Source organism: Eubalaena glacialis, chromosome 2, assembly GCF_028564815.1.
Source record: "Eubalaena glacialis isolate mEubGla1 chromosome 2, mEubGla1.1.hap2.+ XY, whole genome shotgun sequence".
In the NCBI taxonomy this organism is placed as follows: Eukaryota; Metazoa; Chordata; class Mammalia; order Artiodactyla; family Balaenidae; genus Eubalaena; species Eubalaena glacialis.
The window spans coordinates 55,971,599-55,988,142 of record NC_083717.1 but is presented as its reverse complement, the minus strand read 5'-3'; the positions used below and the strand labels follow the sequence as shown (position 1 = coordinate 55,988,142).

The 16,544-nt window shown below is 56.8% G+C and overlaps 6 non-coding genes across 6 annotated transcripts; all 6 read left to right on the top strand.

Annotated features, from left to right (window-relative positions):
• The first annotated feature begins 2,243 nt into the window (after positions 1-2,243).
• On the top strand, positions 2,244-2,336 carry LOC133086419 (small nucleolar RNA SNORD116). Its single transcript, XR_009700174.1, has one exon. It is a non-coding gene; the product is annotated as a small nucleolar RNA SNORD116 (small nucleolar RNA).
• A 2,689-nt stretch (positions 2,337-5,025) lies between these two features.
• On the top strand, positions 5,026-5,118 carry LOC133086418 (small nucleolar RNA SNORD116). The gene has a single exon (XR_009700173.1). It is a non-coding gene; the product is annotated as a small nucleolar RNA SNORD116 (small nucleolar RNA).
• Positions 5,119-7,807: 2,689 nt separating this feature from the next.
• On the top strand, positions 7,808-7,900 carry LOC133086417 (small nucleolar RNA SNORD116). Its single transcript, XR_009700172.1, has one exon. It is a non-coding gene; the product is annotated as a small nucleolar RNA SNORD116 (small nucleolar RNA).
• Positions 7,901-10,589: 2,689 nt separating this feature from the next.
• Positions 10,590-10,682, top strand: LOC133086416 (small nucleolar RNA SNORD116). Its single transcript, XR_009700171.1, has one exon. It is a non-coding gene; the product is annotated as a small nucleolar RNA SNORD116 (small nucleolar RNA).
• Positions 10,683-13,354: 2,672 nt separating this feature from the next.
• On the top strand, positions 13,355-13,447 carry LOC133086415 (small nucleolar RNA SNORD116). The gene has a single exon (XR_009700170.1). It is a non-coding gene; the product is annotated as a small nucleolar RNA SNORD116 (small nucleolar RNA).
• A 2,689-nt stretch (positions 13,448-16,136) lies between these two features.
• LOC133086414 (small nucleolar RNA SNORD116) lies at positions 16,137-16,229 on the top strand. The gene has a single exon (XR_009700169.1). It is a non-coding gene; the product is annotated as a small nucleolar RNA SNORD116 (small nucleolar RNA).
• The last annotated feature ends 315 nt before the right edge of the window (positions 16,230-16,544 follow it).

Sequence of the window (16,544 nt, the reverse complement as noted above, 5' to 3'; positions counted from 1 at the left end):
AGCAGGGGTGGGCTGGAGTTGAGCGATGGCAGAAGGGGGCCGATGGACTAGGCCACGGGGCTGCCCCTTTCAGCTCCTCTGCTGAAGCTGCCGGCACACTGTTGGTGCTAAGTGGATCATCGTGGAGTGGGCTGAGGATCGAGTGCTGCATTTAAGCCTGTGTGGTGGCTGGGGGCCTGGAGAGAAAGTTAAGGTATCATGAGGACACGTCCTATGTAATGTCGTGGGATGGGCTGTCATCATTGGGTTGCAGGTGCTGGCCTCAGCTTCCCGAGGATGTGTCTTGTTCGTGAAGGGCTGGCATCAGCTGCCTATGGAGGGGATGGCTTTGGCAGTTCATGAGGATGTAGTGAGGTAGGTAACCTGTGTAGAGTTGCGATCCCATTTCCGGAGGAGTGACTCCACACGGGTGTCTTGCGGGACGTAGAGAAGATGGACATGCTGAGGCATCTGTGCCGGCCTCCTTGGGGGTAGGTGAGTTATGGGAACAAGCCCTTTGGTCGTTTTGTTCCTTCTTTTGGGAATGTGCAAAGCGATAGTGTTTCTCCCGGGGGCATGACGCGGCCGGCCCATGTGGCATGCAGGCCGTTCGAAGAGCCAGAGCTTTATCCGGAGCAGTCCATTGGCCGGGAAGAGATGGGGACACAGTTGCCCTGCCAGGTGCCCTGCCGTGGCCAACCACCTTTCCCTTTCAGGCTTCCAAGTCCCCTCGCATGGCAGAGGTCTTCCATTGAAAGTCTGTCTGTGGTCCTCGGGGACAGTGCCTTTGATCACTGTGAGTTCCTCGGTAGTGTCGCTGTGGCAGTGGAGAATTGCCAGGATGCATGCGGTGCCGTGGGCCTCATCAAAGCAGACAGGCTTGCGGTCTGTCTTCCCTGGTGTTCAGTGTCCCCGTGTTCGCATGATGTCTGTGGCTTCAAGTAGGGTTGAGTCGCCCTGCAGGCAGCAGGAGGGCACTTAGGACGAGGCTGTGAAGCGTTTGAGCGTTTCCTCAGTGGTCTGGGCCGCGAAACCTGCCAGTTGGAAGCTTGCCGATACGTGGCCGGGAAGGTGGCCTAATTTCCGCTGTCAGGTCCCAACCTGTGTCCTGGTTGCTGAAGCCCAACACTTCCCGTTGTGGGCATTCCCACGGGGTCACGGAAAGTGATATGGTCTAGTTGGCGAGAAGAGGCACTTGGGCCGAAGTTCGTTAGCCCCTTGAGTAGTGCCGGGCTGCATCTTGCCTGTAGGCAACTGCAGGTGGGAGTCAGCCCCCCCATGGGAGGTTCCCTTGCTTCTGGGAGCGCTGGGAGTGACCCCAAGGGCACATCAGATGTGCTTGTAGGTGGCAGGGTCTCCAGGTCCACGTAGATGTGACACCCACGGCCGGGAGGCAGGTCTCGTCCAGTCTTTGTGCTTTGGTCAGAAGGCGTGGCTGTGGGAGAGCGGGAGTCTGTGACCTATTTCAGCAGCCCCTGGGGGTTAAACTTCGCATGCGGCCTCTTGAAGCTGACAGGGGTCTTTCTCCTTTCAGTTGGGGGTCCAACCAGGGTGCTGTGTATAAACTGTGGCGTTTACTGTTGGAGGTGTCTGCAGAGGGCCACAGCGACACCCAGAGACCAAGACGCGTATTCAGCGCCACACACAGGAACCCACAAGCGCATCCTCGTGCGCAGTCACAGTCACACACGCCCACTCACGTGAATACACAGATACAGTGTCTGACACACCGACCAATGTACGTGCCTAACTTCCTCCAGTCATGCTGTGAGACACGCAATCAGTTTTCGGTAATGGATAGTGGTACTTGGAAAGCAGGTTCTGGGCTCACGGCAAGGTAAGTGTTCGCAAGAATCATGTTCTCTGAACCGTGGTGCAATTCAGAAGCCTGCATGATTTCTGTCCACTTCTCAGGTGCAGCTGCAGGGCAAGGCTGGCCGTCGGCAAAGACAAGAAGACCTTCGCGTTGTCTGATGACTGGATGTCCTAAGGAGAACTGGAAAAAGTGGGGCGGGCGCACGTTGCTGAGCGTGGCTGTGGATAACTCAGGACGGTATGCATTCACCCATACTAAAATGTGCCATTGGATATTAGGTTTTCATCAGATGGGCCCAGTGGCTGCAAGAGTGGATTGATTGTTGGTCTTGCTGAGTGGCCTGAAGACTGTGGATTCCCCAGGCTGTTGGAGTACTTCCGGGTCATGGCTCCTCTGCAGAGCCCCACGGCCTGCCCGTTTGTGTTCTGCAGCGTCCCAGCATGTGCTTGGATCGATGATGACACCCTTGTATGCATTCCTTGGAAAATCTGAACAAAATGAGTGAGAACGCTCTACCGTCTCCTTATCGAAACTGAGGTCCAGCACGTTTCCTCTCTCGGGGGTATGGGACAGTTAGGAGTGAGGGCCGACGTCCCCTGCTGACAGGCATGCAAACACCACTAAGGGCTCCAGCATTGGAGGGACTCCTGTGTGAGGGTCGACCGTGTCTGCCCATAAGCTGGGTCATCTATGAATCCCCGGTCCCTGCTAAAAGACCGCTGAGGGAATACAAGGGGCCAGGCTCTCCTGCTAGTCTTCAGAGTCGGAGCGTGTGCTGGTGGAGGCCCAGTGAGCTTGCAGCTTGGAGAGGTGTGTTTTGGCCAGGATCACGCTTTGTGCATGCCGCTTCGGAGGTTGATTCTGGAAGCCAAAGTGAGCAAGCTTCCCTGGTTGGAGCCTGGAGCCTCAGGCCAGGCCTGTGGCCCTCTGTGATGTTGTGTGTGGTGTGGTGAGGTTCCTGAGTGCCCGGTGGGGCTGGAGCAGTGAGCAGGGGTGGGCTGGAGTTGAGCGATGGCAGAAGGGGGCCGATGGACTAGGCCACGGGGCTGCCCCTTTCAGCTCCTCTGCTGAAGCTGCCGGCACACTGTTGGTGCTAAGTGGATCATCGTGGAGTGGGCTGAGGATCGAGTGCTGCATTTAAGCCTGTGTGGTGGCTGGGGGCCTGGAGAGAAAGTTAAGGTATCATGAGGACACGTCCTATGTAATGTCGTGGGATGGGCTGTCATCATTGGGTTGCAGGTGCTGGCCTCAGCTTCCCGAGGATGTGTCTTGTTCGTGAAGGGCTGGCATCAGCTGCCTATGGAGGGGATGGCTTTGGCAGTTCATGAGGATGTAGTGAGGTAGGTAACCTGTGTAGAGTTGCGATCCCATTTCCGGAGGAGTGACTCCACACGGGTGTCTTGCGGGACGTAGAGAAGATGGACATGCTGAGGCATCTGTGCCGGCCTCCTTGGGGGTAGGTGAGTTATGGGAACAAGCCCTTTGGTCGTTTTGTTCCTTCTTTTGGGAATGTGCAAAGCGATAGTGTTTCTCCCGGAGGGCATGACGCGGCCGGCCCACGTGGCATGCAGGCCGTTCGAAGAGCCAGAGCTTTATCCGGAGCAGTCCATTGGCCGGGAAGAGATGGGGACACAGTTGCCCTGCCAGGTGCCCTGCCGTGGCCAACCACCTTTCCCTTTCAGGCTTCCAAGTCCCCTCGCATGGCAGAGGTCTTCCATTGAAAGTCTGTCTGTGGTCCTCGGGGACAGTGCCTTTGATCACTGTGAGTTCCTCGGTAGTGTCGCTGTGGCAGTGGAGAATTGCCAGGATGCATGCGGTGCCGTGGGCCTCATCAAAGCAGACAGGCTTGCGGTCTGTCTTCCCTGGTGTTCAGTGTCCCCGTGTTCGCATGATGTCTGTGGCTTCAAGTAGGGTTGAGTCGCCCTGCAGGCAGCAGGAGGGCACTTAGGACGAGGCTGTGAAGCGTTTGAGCGTTTCCTCAGTGGTCTGGGCCGCGAAACCTGCCAGTTGGAAGCTTGCCGATACGTGGCCGGGAAGGTGGCCTAATTTCCGCTGTCAGGTCCCAACCTGTGTCCTGGTTGCTGAAGCCCAACACTTCCCGTTGTGGGCATTCCCACGGGGTCACGGAAAGTGATATGGTCTAGTTGGCGAGAAGAGGCACTTGGGCCGAAGTTCGTTAGCCCCTTGAGTAGTGCCGGGCTGCATCTTGCCTGTAGGCAACTGCAGGTGGGAGTCAGCCCCCCCATGGGAGGTTCCCTTGCTTCTGGGAGCGCTGGGAGTGACCCCAAGGGCACATCAGATGTGCTTGTAGGTGGCAGGGTCTCCAGGTCCACGTAGATGTGACACCCACGGCCGGGAGGCAGGTCTCGTCCAGTCTTTGTGCTTTGGTCAGAAGGCGTGGCTGTGGGAGAGCGGGAGTCTGTGACCTATTTCAGCAGCCCCTGGGGGTTAAACTTCGCATGCGGCCTCTTGAAGCTGACAGGGGTCTTTCTCCTTTCAGTTGGGGGTCCAACCAGGGTGCTGTGTATAAACTGTGGCGTTTACTGTTGGAGGTGTCTGCAGAGGGCCGCAGCGACACCCAGAGACCAAGACGCGTATTCAGCGCCACACACAGGAACTCACAAGCGCATCCTCGTGCGCAGTCACAGTCACACACGCCCACTCACGTGAATACACAGATACAGTGTCTGACACACCGACCAATGTACGTGCCTAACTTCCTCCAGTCATGCTGTGAGACACGCAATCAGTTTTCGGTAATGGATAGTGGTACTTGGAAAGCAGGTTCTGGGCTCACGGCAAGGTAAGTGTTCGCAAGAATCATGTTCTCTGAACCGTGGTGCAATTCAGAAGCCTGCATGATTTCTGTCCACTTCTCAGGTGCAGCTGCAGGGCAAGGCTGGCCGTCGGCAAAGACAAGAAGACCTTCGCGTTGTCTGATGACTGGATGTCCTAAGGAGAACTGGGAAAAGTGGGGCGGGCGCACGTTGCTGAGCGTGGCTGTGGATAACTCAGGACGGTATGCATTCACCCATACTAAAATGTGCCATTGGATATTAGGTTTTCATCAGATGGGCCCAGTGGCTGCAAGAGTGGATTGATTGTTGGTCTTGCTGAGTGGCCTGAAGACTGTGGATTCCCCAGGCTGTTGGAGTACTTCCGGGTCATGGCTCCTCTGCAGAGCCCCACGGCCTGCCCGTTTGTGTTCTGCAGCGTCCCAGCATGTGCTTGGATCGATGATGACACCCTTGTATGCATTCCTTGGAAAATCTGAACAAAATGAGTGAGAACGCTCTACCGTCTCCTTATCGAAACTGAGGTCCAGCACGTTTCCTCTCTCGGGGGTATGGGACAGTTAGGAGTGAGGGCCGACGTCCCCTGCTGACAGGCATGCAAACACCACTAAGGGCTCCAGCATTGGAGGGACTCCTGTGTGAGGGTCGACCGTGTCTGCCCATAAGCTGGGTCATCTATGAATCCCCGGTCCCTGCTAAAAGACCGCTGAGGGAATACAAGGGGCCAGGCTCTCCTGCTAGTCTTCAGAGTCGGAGCGTGTGCTGGTGGAGGCCCAGTGAGCTTGCAGCTTGGAGAGGTGTGTTTTGGCCAGGATCACGCTTTGTGCATGCCGCTTCGGAGGTTGATTCTGGAAGCCAAAGTGAGCAAGCTTCCCTGGTTGGAGCCTGGAGCCTCAGGCCAGGCCTGTGGCCCTCTGTGATGTTGTGTGTGGTGTGGTGAGGTTCCTGAGTGCCCGGTGGGGCTGGAGCAGTGAGCAGGGGTGGGCTGGAGTTGAGCGATGGCAGAAGGGGGCCGATGGACTAGGCCACGGGGCTGCCCCTTTCAGCTCCTCTGCTGAAGCTGCCGGCACACTGTTGGTGCTAAGTGGATCATCGTGGAGTGGGCTGAGGATCGAGTGCTGCATTTAAGCCTGTGTGGTGGCTGGGGGCCTGGAGAGAAAGTTAAGGTATCATGAGGACACGTCCTATGTAATGTCGTGGGATGGGCTGTCATCATTGGGTTGCAGGTGCTGGCCTCAGCTTCCCGAGGATGTGTCTTGTTCGTGAAGGGCTGGCATCAGCTGCCTATGGAGGGGATGGCTTTGGCAGTTCATGAGGATGTAGTGAGGTAGGTAACCTGTGTAGAGTTGCGATCCCATTTCCGGAGGAGTGACTCCACACGGGTGTCTTGCGGGACGTAGAGAAGATGGACATGCTGAGGCATCTGTGCCGGCCTCCTTGGGGGTAGGTGAGTTATGGGAACAAGCCCTTTGGTCGTTTTGTTCCTTCTTTTGGGAATGTGCAAAGCGATAGTGTTTCTCCCGGAGGGCATGACGCGGCCGGCCCACGTGGCATGCAGGCCGTTCGAAGAGCCAGAGCTTTATCCGGAGCAGTCCATTGGCCGGGAAGAGATGGGGACACAGTTGCCCTGCCAGGTGCCCTGCCGTGGCCAACCACCTTTCCCTTTCAGGCTTCCAAGTCCCCTCGCATGGCAGAGGTCTTCCATTGAAAGTCTGTCTGTGGTCCTCGGGGACAGTGCCTTTGATCACTGTGAGTTCCTCGGTAGTGTCGCTGTGGCAGTGGAGAATTGCCAGGATGCATGCGGTGCCGTGGGCCTCATCAAAGCAGACAGGCTTGCGGTCTGTCTTCCCTGGTGTTCAGTGTCCCCGTGTTCGCATGATGTCTGTGGCTTCAAGTAGGGTTGAGTCGCCCTGCAGGCAGCAGGAGGGCACTTAAGACGAGGCTGTGAAGCGTTTGAGTGTTTCCTCAGTGGTCTGGGCCGCGAAACCTGCCAGTTGGAAGCTTGCCGATACGTGGCCGGGAAGGTGGCCTAATTTCCGCTGTCAGGTCCCAACCTGTGTCCTGGTTGCTGAAGCCCAACACTTCCCGTTGTGGGCATTCCCACGGGGTCACGGAAAGTGATATGGTCTAGTTGGCGAGAAGAGGCACTTGGGCCGAAGTTCGTTAGCCCCTTGAGTAGTGCCGGGCTGCATCTTGCCTGTAGGCAACTGCAGGTCGGAGTCAGCCCCCCCATGGGAGGTTCCCTTGCTTCTGGGAGCGCTGGGAGTGACCCCAAGGGCACATCAGATGTGCTTGTAGGTGGCAGGGTCTCCAGGTCCACGTAGATGTGACACCCACGGCCGGGAGGCAGGTCTCGTCCAGTCTTTGTGCTTTGGTCAGAAGGCGTGGCTGTGGGAGAGCGGGAGTCTGTGACCTATTTCAGCAGCCCCTGGGGGTTAAACTTCGCATGCGGCCTCTTGAAGCTGACAGGGGTCTTTCCCCTTTCAGTTGGGGGTCCAACCAGGGTGCTGTGTATAAACTGTGGCGTTTACTGTTGGAGGTGTCTGCAGAGGGCCACAGCGACACCCAGAGACCAAGACGCGTATTCAGCGCCACACACAGGAACCCACAAGCGCATCCTCGTGCGCAGTCACAGTCACACACGCCCACTCACGTGAATACACAGATACAGTGTCTGACACACCGACCAATGTACGTGCCTAACTTCCTCCAGTCATGCTGTGAGACACGCAATCAGTTTTCGGTAATGGATAGTGGTACTTGGAAAGCAGGTTCTGGGCTCACGGCAAGGTAAGTGTTCGCAAGAATCATGTTCTCTGAACCGTGGTGCAATTCAGAAGCCTGCATGATTTCTGTCCACTTCTCAGGTGCAGCTGCAGGGCAAGGCTGGCCGTCGGCAAAGACAAGAAGACCTTCGCGTTGTCTGATGACTGGATGTCCTAAGGAGAACTGGAAAAAGTGGGGCGGGCGCACGTTGCTGAGCGTGGCTGTGGATAACTCAGGATGGTATGCATTCACCCATACTAAAATGTGCCATTGGATATTAGGTTTTCATCAGATGGGCCCAGTGGCTGCAAGAGTGGATTGATTGTTGGTCTTGCTGAGTGGCCTGAAGACTGTGGATTCCCCAGGCTGTTGGAGTACTTCCGGGTCATGGCTCCTCTGCAGAGCCCCACGGCCTGCCCGTTTGTGTTCTGCAGCGTCCCAGCATGTGCTTGGATCGATGATGACACCCTTGTATGCATTCCTTGGAAAATCTGAACAAAATGAGTGAGAACGCTCTACCGTCTCCTTATCGAAACTGAGGTCCAGCACGTTTCCTCTCTCGGGGGTATGGGACAGTTAGGAGTGAGGGCCGACGTCCCCTGCTGACAGGCATGCAAACACCACTAAGGGCTCCAGCATTGGAGGGACTCCTGTGTGAGGGTCGACCGTGTCTGCCCATAAGCTGGGTCATCTATGAATCCCCGGTCCCTGCTAAAAGACCGCTGAGGGAATACAAGGGGCCAGGCTCTCCTGCTAGTCTTCAGAGTCGGAGCGTGTGCTGGTGGAGGCCCAGTGAGCTTGCAGCTTGGAGAGGTGTGTTTTGGCCAGGATCACGCTTTGTGCATGCCGCTTCGGAGGTTGATTCTGGAAGCCAAAGTGAGCAAGCTTCCCTGGTTGGAGCCTGGAGCCTCAGGCCAGGCCTGTGGCCCTCTGTGATGTTGTGTGTGGTGTGGTGAGGTTCCTGAGTGCCCGGTGGGGCTGGAGCAGTGAGCAGGGGTGGGCTGGAGTTGAGCGATGGCAGAAGGGGGCCGATGGACTAGGCCACGGGGCTGCCCCTTTCAGCTCCTCTGCTGAAGCTGCCGGCACACTGTTGGTGCTAAGTGGATCATCGTGGAGTGGGCTGAGGATCGAGTGCTGCATTTAAGCCTGTGTGGTGGCTGGGGGCCTGGAGAGAAAGTTAAGGTATCATGAGGACACGTCCTATGTAATGTCGTGGGATGGGCTCTCATCATTGGGTTGCAGGTGCTGGCCTCAGCTTCCCGAGGATGTGTCTTGTTCGTGAAGGGCTGGCATCAGCTGCCTATGGAGGGGATCGCTTTGGCAGTTCATGAGGATGTAGTGAGGTAGGTAACCTGTGTAGAGTTGCGATCCCATTTCCGGAGGAGTGACTCCACACGGGTGTCTTGCGGGACGTAGAGAAGATGGACATGCTGAGGCATCTGTGCCGGCCTCCTTGGGGGTAGGTGAGTTATGGGAACAAGCCCTTTGGTCGTTTTGTTCCTTCTTTTGGGAATGTGCAAAGCGATAGTGTTTCTCCCGGAGGGCATGACGCGGCCGGCCCACGTGGCATGCAGGCCGTTCGAAGAGCCAGAGCTTTATCCGGAGCAGTCCATTGGCCGGGAAGAGATGGGGACACAGTTGCCCTGCCAGGTGCCCTGCCGTGGCCAACCACCTTTCCCTTTCAGGCTTCCAAGTCCCCTCGCATGGCAGAGGTCTTCCATTGAAAGTCTGTCTGTGGTCCTCGGGGACAGTGCCTTTGATCACTGTGAGTTCCTCGGTAGTGTCGCTGTGGCAGTGGAGAATTGCCAGGATGCATGCGGTGCCGTGGGCCTCATCAAAGCAGACAGGCTTGCGGTCTGTCTTCCCTGGTGTTCAGTGTCCCCGTGTTCGCATGATGTCTGTGGCTTCAAGTAGGGTTGAGTCGCCCTGCAGGCAGCAGGAGGGCACTTAGGACGAGGCTGTGAAGCGTTTGAGCGTTTCCTCAGTGGTCTGGGCCGCGAAACCTGCCAGTTGGAAGCTTGCCGATACGTGGCCGGGAAGGTGGCCTAATTTCCGCTGTCAGGTCCCAACCTGTGTCCTGGTTGCTGAAGCCCAACACTTCCCGTTGTGGGCATTCCCACGGGGTCACGGAAAGTGATATGGTCTAGTTGGCGAGAAGAGGCACTTGGGCCGAAGTTCGTTAGCCCCTTGAGTAGTGCCGGGCTGCATCTTGCCTGTAGGCAACTGCAGGTCGGAGTCAGCCCCCCCATGGGAGGTTCCCTTGCTTCTGGGAGCGCTGGGAGTGACCCCAAGGGCACATCAGATGTGCTTGTAGGTGGCAGGGTCTCCAGGTCCACGTAGATGTGACACCCACGGCCGGGAGGCAGGTCTCGTCCAGTCTTTGTGCTTTGGTCAGAAGGCGTGGCTGTGGGAGAGCGGGAGTCTGTGACCTATTTCAGCAGCCCCTGGGGGTTAAACTTCGCATGCGGCCTCTTGAAGCTGACAGGGGTCTTTCCCCTTTCAGTTGGGGGTCCAACCAGGGTGCGGTGTATAAACTGTGGCGTTTACTGTTGGAGGTGTCTGCAGAGGGCCACAGCGACACCCAGAGACCAAGACGCGTATTCAGCGCCACACACAGGAACCCACAAGCGCATCCTCGTGCGCAGTCACAGTCACACACGCCCACTCACGTGAATACACAGATACAGTGTCTGACACACCGACCAATGTACGTGCCTAACTTCCTCCAGTCATGCTGTGAGACACGCAATCAGTTTTCGGTAATGGATAGTGGTACTTGGAAAGCAGGTTCTGGGCTCACGGCAAGGTAAGTGTTCGCAAGAATCATGTTCTCTGAACCGTGGTGCAATTCAGAAGCCTGCATGATTTCTGTCCACTTCTCAGGTGCAGCTGCAGGGCAAGGCTGGCCGTCGGCAAAGACAAGAAGACCTTCGCGTTGTCTGATGACTGGATGTCCTAAGGAGAACTGGAAAAAGTGGGGCGGGCGCACGTTGCTGAGCGTGGCTGTGGATAACTCAGGATGGTATGCATTCACCCATACTAAAATGTGCCATTGGATATTAGGTTTTCATCAGATGGGCCCAGTGGCTGCAAGAGTGGATTGATTGTTGGTCTTGCTGAGTGGCCTGAAGACTGTGGATTCCCCAGGCTGTTGGAGTACTTCCGGGTCATGGCTCCTCTGCAGAGCCCCACGGCCTGCCCGTTTGTGTTCTGCAGCGTCCCAGCATGTGCTTGGATCGATGATGACACCCTTGTATGCATTCCTTGGAAAATCTGAACAAAATGAGTGAGAACGCTCTACCGTCTCCTTATCGAAACTGAGGTCCAGCACGTTTCCTCTCTCGGGGGTATGGGACAGTTAGGAGTGAGGGCCGACGTCCCCTGCTGACAGGCATGCAAACACCACTAAGGGCTCCAGCATTGGAGGGACTCCTGTGTGAGGGTCGACCGTGTCTGCCCATAAGCTGGGTCATCTATGAATCCCCGGTCCCTGCTAAAAGACCGCTGAGGGAATACAAGGGGCCAGGCTCTCCTGCTAGTCTTCAGAGTCGGAGCATGTGCTGGTGGAGGCCCAGTGAGCTTGCAGCTTGGAGAGGTGTGTTTTGGCCAGGATCACGCTTTGTGCATGCCGCTTCGGAGGTTGATTCTGGAAGCCAAAGTGAGCAAGCTTCCCTGGTTGGAGCCTGGAGCCTCAGGCCAGGCCTGAGGCCCTCTGTGATGTTGTGTGTGGTGTGGTGAGGTTCCTGAGTGCCCGGTGGGGCTGGAGCAGTGAGCAGGGGTGGGCTGGAGTTGAGCGATGGCAGAAGGGGGCCGATGGACTAGGCCACGGGGCTGCCCCTTTCAGCTCCTCTGCTGAAGCTGCCGGCACACTGTTGGTGCTAAGTGGATCATCGTGGAGTGGGCTGAGGATCGAGTGCTGCATTTAAGCCTGTGTGGTGGCTGGGGGCCTGGAGAGAAAGTTAAGGTATCATGAGGACACGTCCTATGTAATGTCGTGGGATGGGCTGTCATCATTGGGTTGCAGGTGCTGGCCTCAGCTTCCCGAGGATGTGTCTTGTTCGTGAAGGGCTGGCATCAGCTGCCTATGGAGGGGATGGCTTTGGCAGTTCATGAGGATGTAGTGAGGTAGGTAACCTGTGTAGAGTTGCGATCCCATTTCCGGAGGAGTGACTCCACACGGGTGTCTTGCGGGACGTAGAGAAGATGGACATGCTGAGGCATCTGTGCCGGCCTCCTTGGGGGTAGGTGAGTTATGGGAACAAGCCCTTTGGTCGTTTTGTTCCTTCTTTTGGGAATGTGCAAAGCGATAGTGTTTCTCCCGGAGGGCATGACGCGGCCGGCCCATGTGGCATGCAGGCCGTTCGAAGAGCCAGAGCTTTATCCGGAGCAGTCCATTGGCCGGGAAGAGATGGGGACACAGTTGCCCTGCCAGGTGCCCTGCCGTGGCCAACCACCTTTCCCTTTCAGGCTTCCAAGTCCCCTCGCATGGCAGAGGTCTTCCATTGAAAGTCTGTCTGTGGTCCTCGGGGACAGTGCCTTTGATCACTGTGAGTTCCTCGGTAGTGTCGCTGTGGCAGTGGAGAATTGCCAGGATGCATGCGGTGCCGTGGGCCTCATCAAAGCAGACAGGCTTGCGGTCTGTCTTCCCTGGTGTTCAGTGTCCCCGTGTTCGCATGATGTCTGTGGCTTCAAGTAGGGTTGAGTCGCCCTGCAGGCAGTAGGAGGGCACTTAGGACGAGGCTGTGAAGCGTTTGAGCGTTTCCTCAGTGGTCTGGGCCGCGAAACCTGCCAGTTGGAAGCTTGCCGATACGTGGCCGGGAAGGTGGCCTAATTTCCGCTGTCAGGTCCCAACCTGTGTCCTGGTTGCCGTTGTGGGCATTCCCACGGGGTCACGGAAAGTGACATGGTCTAGTTGGCGAGAAGAGGCACTTGGGCCGAAGTTCGTTAGCCCCTTGAGTAGTGCCGGGCTGCATCTTGCCTGTAGGCAACTGCAGGTCGGAGTCAGCCCCCCCATGGGAGGTTCCCTTGCTTCTGGGAGCGCTGGGAGTGACCCCAAGGGCACATCAGATGTGCTTGTAGGTGGCAGGGTCTCCAGGTCCACGTAGATGTGACACCCACGGCCGGGAGGCAGGTCTCGTCCAGTCTTTGTGCTTTGGTCAGAAGGCGTGGCTGTGGGAGAGCGGGAGTCTGTGACCTATTTCAGCAGCCCCTGGGCGTTAAACTTCGCATGCGGCCTCTTGAAGCTGACAGGGGTCTTTCTCCTTTCAGTTGGGGGTCCAACCAGGGTGCTGTGTATAAACTGTGGCGTTTACTGTTGGAGGTGTCTGCAGAGGGCCACAGCGACACCCAGAGACCAAGACGCGTATTCAGCGCCACACACAGGAACCCACAAGCGCATCCTCGTGCGCAGTCACAGTCACACACGCCCACTCACGTGAATACACAGATACAGTGTCTGACACACCGACCAATGTACGTGCCTAACTTCCTCCAGTCATGCTGTGAGACACGCAATCAGTTTTCGGTAATGGATAGTGGTACTTGGAAAGCAGGTTCTGGGCTCACGGCAAGGTAAGTGTTCGCAAGAATCATGTTCTCTGAACCGTGGTGCAATTCAGAAGCCTGCATGATTTCTGTCCACTTCTCAGGTGCAGCTGCAGGGCAAGGCTGGCCGTCGGCAAAGACAAGAAGACCTTCGCGTTGTCTGATGACTGGATGTCCTACGGAGAACTGGGAAAAGTGGGGCGGGCGCACGTTGCTGAGCATGGCTGTGGATAACTCAGGACGGTATGCATTCACCCATACTAAAATGTGCCATTGGATATTAGGTTTTCATCAGATGGGCCCAGTGGCTGCAAGAGTGGATTGATTGTTGGTCTTGCTGAGTGGCCTGAAGACTGTGGATTCCCCAGGCTGTTGGAGTACTTCCGGGTCATGGCTCCTCTGCAGAGCCCCACGGCCTGCCCGTTTGTGTTCTGCAGCGTCCCAGCATGTGCTTGGATCGATGATGACACCCTTGTATGCATTCCTTGGAAAATCTGAACAAAATGAGTGAGAACGCTCTACCGTCTCCTTATCGAAACTGAGGTCCAGCACGTTTCCTCTCTCGGGGGTATGGGACAGTTAGGAGTGAGGGCCGACGTCCCCTGCTGACAGGCATGCAAACACCACTAAGGGCTCCAGCATTGGAGGGACTCCTGTGTGAGGGTCGACCGTGTCTGCCCATAAGCTGGGTCATCTATGAATCCCCGGTCCCTGCTAAAAGACCGCTGAGGGAATACAAGGGGCCAGGCTCTCCTGCTAGTCTTCAGAGTCGGAGCGTGTGCTGGTGGAGGCCCAGTGAGCTTGCAGCTTGGAGAGGTGTGTTTTGGCCAGGATCACGCTTTGTGCACGCCGCTTCGGAGGTTGATTCTGGAAGCCAAAGTGAGCAAGCTTCCCTGGTTGGAGCCTGGAGCCTCAGGCCAGGCCTGAGGCCCTCTGTGATGTTGTGTGTGGTGTGGTGAGGTTCCTGAGTGCCCGGTGGGGCTGGAGCAGTGAGCAGGGGTGGGCTGGAGTTGAGCGATGGCAGAAGGGGGCCGATGGACTAGGCCACGGGGCTGCCCCTTTCACCTCCTCTGCTGAAGCTGCCGGCACACTGTTGGTGCTAAGTGGATCATCGTGGAGTGGGCTGAGGATCGAGTGCTGCATTTAAGCCTGTGTGGTGGCTGGGGGCCTGGAGAGAAAGTTAAGGTATCATGAGGACACGTCCTATGTAATGTCGTGGGATGGGCTGTCATCATTGGGTTGCAGGTGCTGGCCTCAGCTTCCCGAGGATGTGTCTTGTTCGTGAAGGGCTGGCATCAGCTGCCTATGGAGGGGATGGCTTTGGCAGTTCATGAGGATGTAGTGAGGTAGGTAACCTGTGTAGAGTTGCGATCCCATTTCCGGAGGAGTGACTCCACACGGGTGTCTTGCGGGACGTAGAGAAGATGGACATGCTGAGGCATCTGTGCCGGCCTCCTTGGGGGTAGGTGAGTTATGGGAACAAGCCCTTTGGTCGTTTTGTTCCTTCTTTTGGGAATGTGCAAAGCGATAGTGTTTCTCCCGGAGGGCATGACGCGGCCGGCCCATGTGGCATGCAGGCCGTTCGAAGAGCCAGAGCTTTATCCGGAGCAGTCCATTGGCCGGGAAGAGATGGGGACACAGTTGCCCTGCCAGGTGCCCTGCCGTGGCCAACCACCTTTCCCTTTCAGGCTTCCAAGTCCCCTCGCATGGCAGAGGTCTTCCATTGAAAGTCTGTCTGTGGTCCTCGGGGACAGTGCCTTTGATCACTGTGAGTTCCTCGGTAGTGTCGCTGTGGCAGTGGAGAATTGCCAGGATGCATGCGGTGCCGTGGGCCTCATCAAAGCAGACAGGCTTGCGGTCTGTCTTCCCTGGTGTTCAGTGTCCCCGTGTTCGCATGATGTCTGTGGCTTCAAGTAGGGTTGAGTCGCCCTGCAGGCAGCAGGAGGGCACTTAGGACGAGGCTGTGAAGCGTTTGAGCGTTTCCTCAGTGGTCTGGGCCGCGAAACCTGCCAGTTGGAAGCTTGCCGATACGTGGCCGGGAAGGTGGCCTAATTTCCGCCGTCAGGTCCCAACCTGTGTCCTGGTTGCTGAAGCCCAACACTTCCCGTTGTGGGCATTCCCACGGGGTCACGGAAAGTGATATGGTCTAGTTGGCGAGAAGAGGCACTTGGGCCGAAGTTCGTTAGCCCCTTGAGTAGTGCCGGGCTGCATCTTGCCTGTAGGCAACTGCAGGTCGGAGTCAGCCCCCCCATGGGAGTTTCCCTTGCTTCTGGGAGCGCTGGGAGTGACCCCAAGGGCACATCAGATGTGCTTGTAGGTGGCAGGGTCTCCAGGTCCACGTAGATGTGACACCCACGGCCGGGAGGCAGGTCTCGTCCAGTCTTTGTGCTTTGGTCAGAAGGCGTGGCTGTGGGAGAGCGGGAGTCTGTGACCTATTTCAGCAGCCCCTGGGCGTTAAACTTCGCATGCGGCCTCTTGAAGCTGACAGGGGTCTTTCCCCTTTCAGTTGGGGGTCCAACCAGGGTGCTGTGTATAAACTGTGGCGTTTACTGTTGGAGGTGTCTGCAGAGGGCCACAGCGACACCCAGAGACCAAGACGCGTATTCAGCGCCACACACAGGAACCCACAAGCGCATCCTCGTGCGCAGTCACAGTCACACACGCCCACTCACGTGAATACACAGATACAGTGTCTGACACACCGACCAATGTACGTGCCTAACTTCCTCCAGTCATGCTGTGAGACACGCAATCAGTTTTCGGTAATGGATAGTGGTACTTGGAAAGCAGGTTCTGGGCTCACGGCAAGGTAAGTGTTCGCAAGAATCATGTTCTCTGAACCGTGGTGCAATTCAGAAGCCTGCATGATTTCTGTCCACTTCTCAGGTGCAGCTGCAGGGCAAGGCTGGCCGTCGGCAAAGACAAGAAGACCTTCGCGTTGTCTGATGACTGGATGTCCTAAGGAGAACTGGAAAAAGTGGGGCGGGCGCACGTTGCTGAGCGTGGCTGTGGATAACTCAGGACGGTATGCATTCACCCATACTAAAATGTGCCATTGGATATTAGGTTTTCATCAGATGGGCCCAGTGGCTGCAAGAGTGGATTGATTGTTGGTCTTGCTGAGTGGCCTGAAGACTGTGGATTCCCCAGGCTGTTGGAGTACTTCCGGGTCATGGCTCCTCTGCAGAGCCCCACGGCCTGCCCGTTTGTGTTCTGCAGCGTCCCAGCATGTGCTTGGATCGATGATGACACCCTTGTATGCATTCCTTGGAAAATCTGAACAAAATGAGTGAGAACGCTCTACCGTCTCCTTATCGAAACTGAGGTCCAGCACGTTTCCTCTCTCGGGGGTATGGGACAGTTAGGAGTGAGGGCCGACGTCCCCTGCTGACAGGCATGCAAACACCACTAAGGGCTCCAGCATTGGAGGGACTCCTGTGTGAGGGTCGACCGTGTCTGCCCATAAGCTGGGTCATCTATGAATCCCCGGTCCCTGCTAAAAGACCGCTGAGGGAATACAAGGGGCCAGGCTCTCCTGCTAGTCTTCAGAGTCGGAGCGTGTGCTGGTGGAGGCCCAGTGAGCTTGCAGCTTGGAGAGGTGTGTTTTGGCCAGGATCACGCTTTGTGCACGCCGCTTCGGAGGT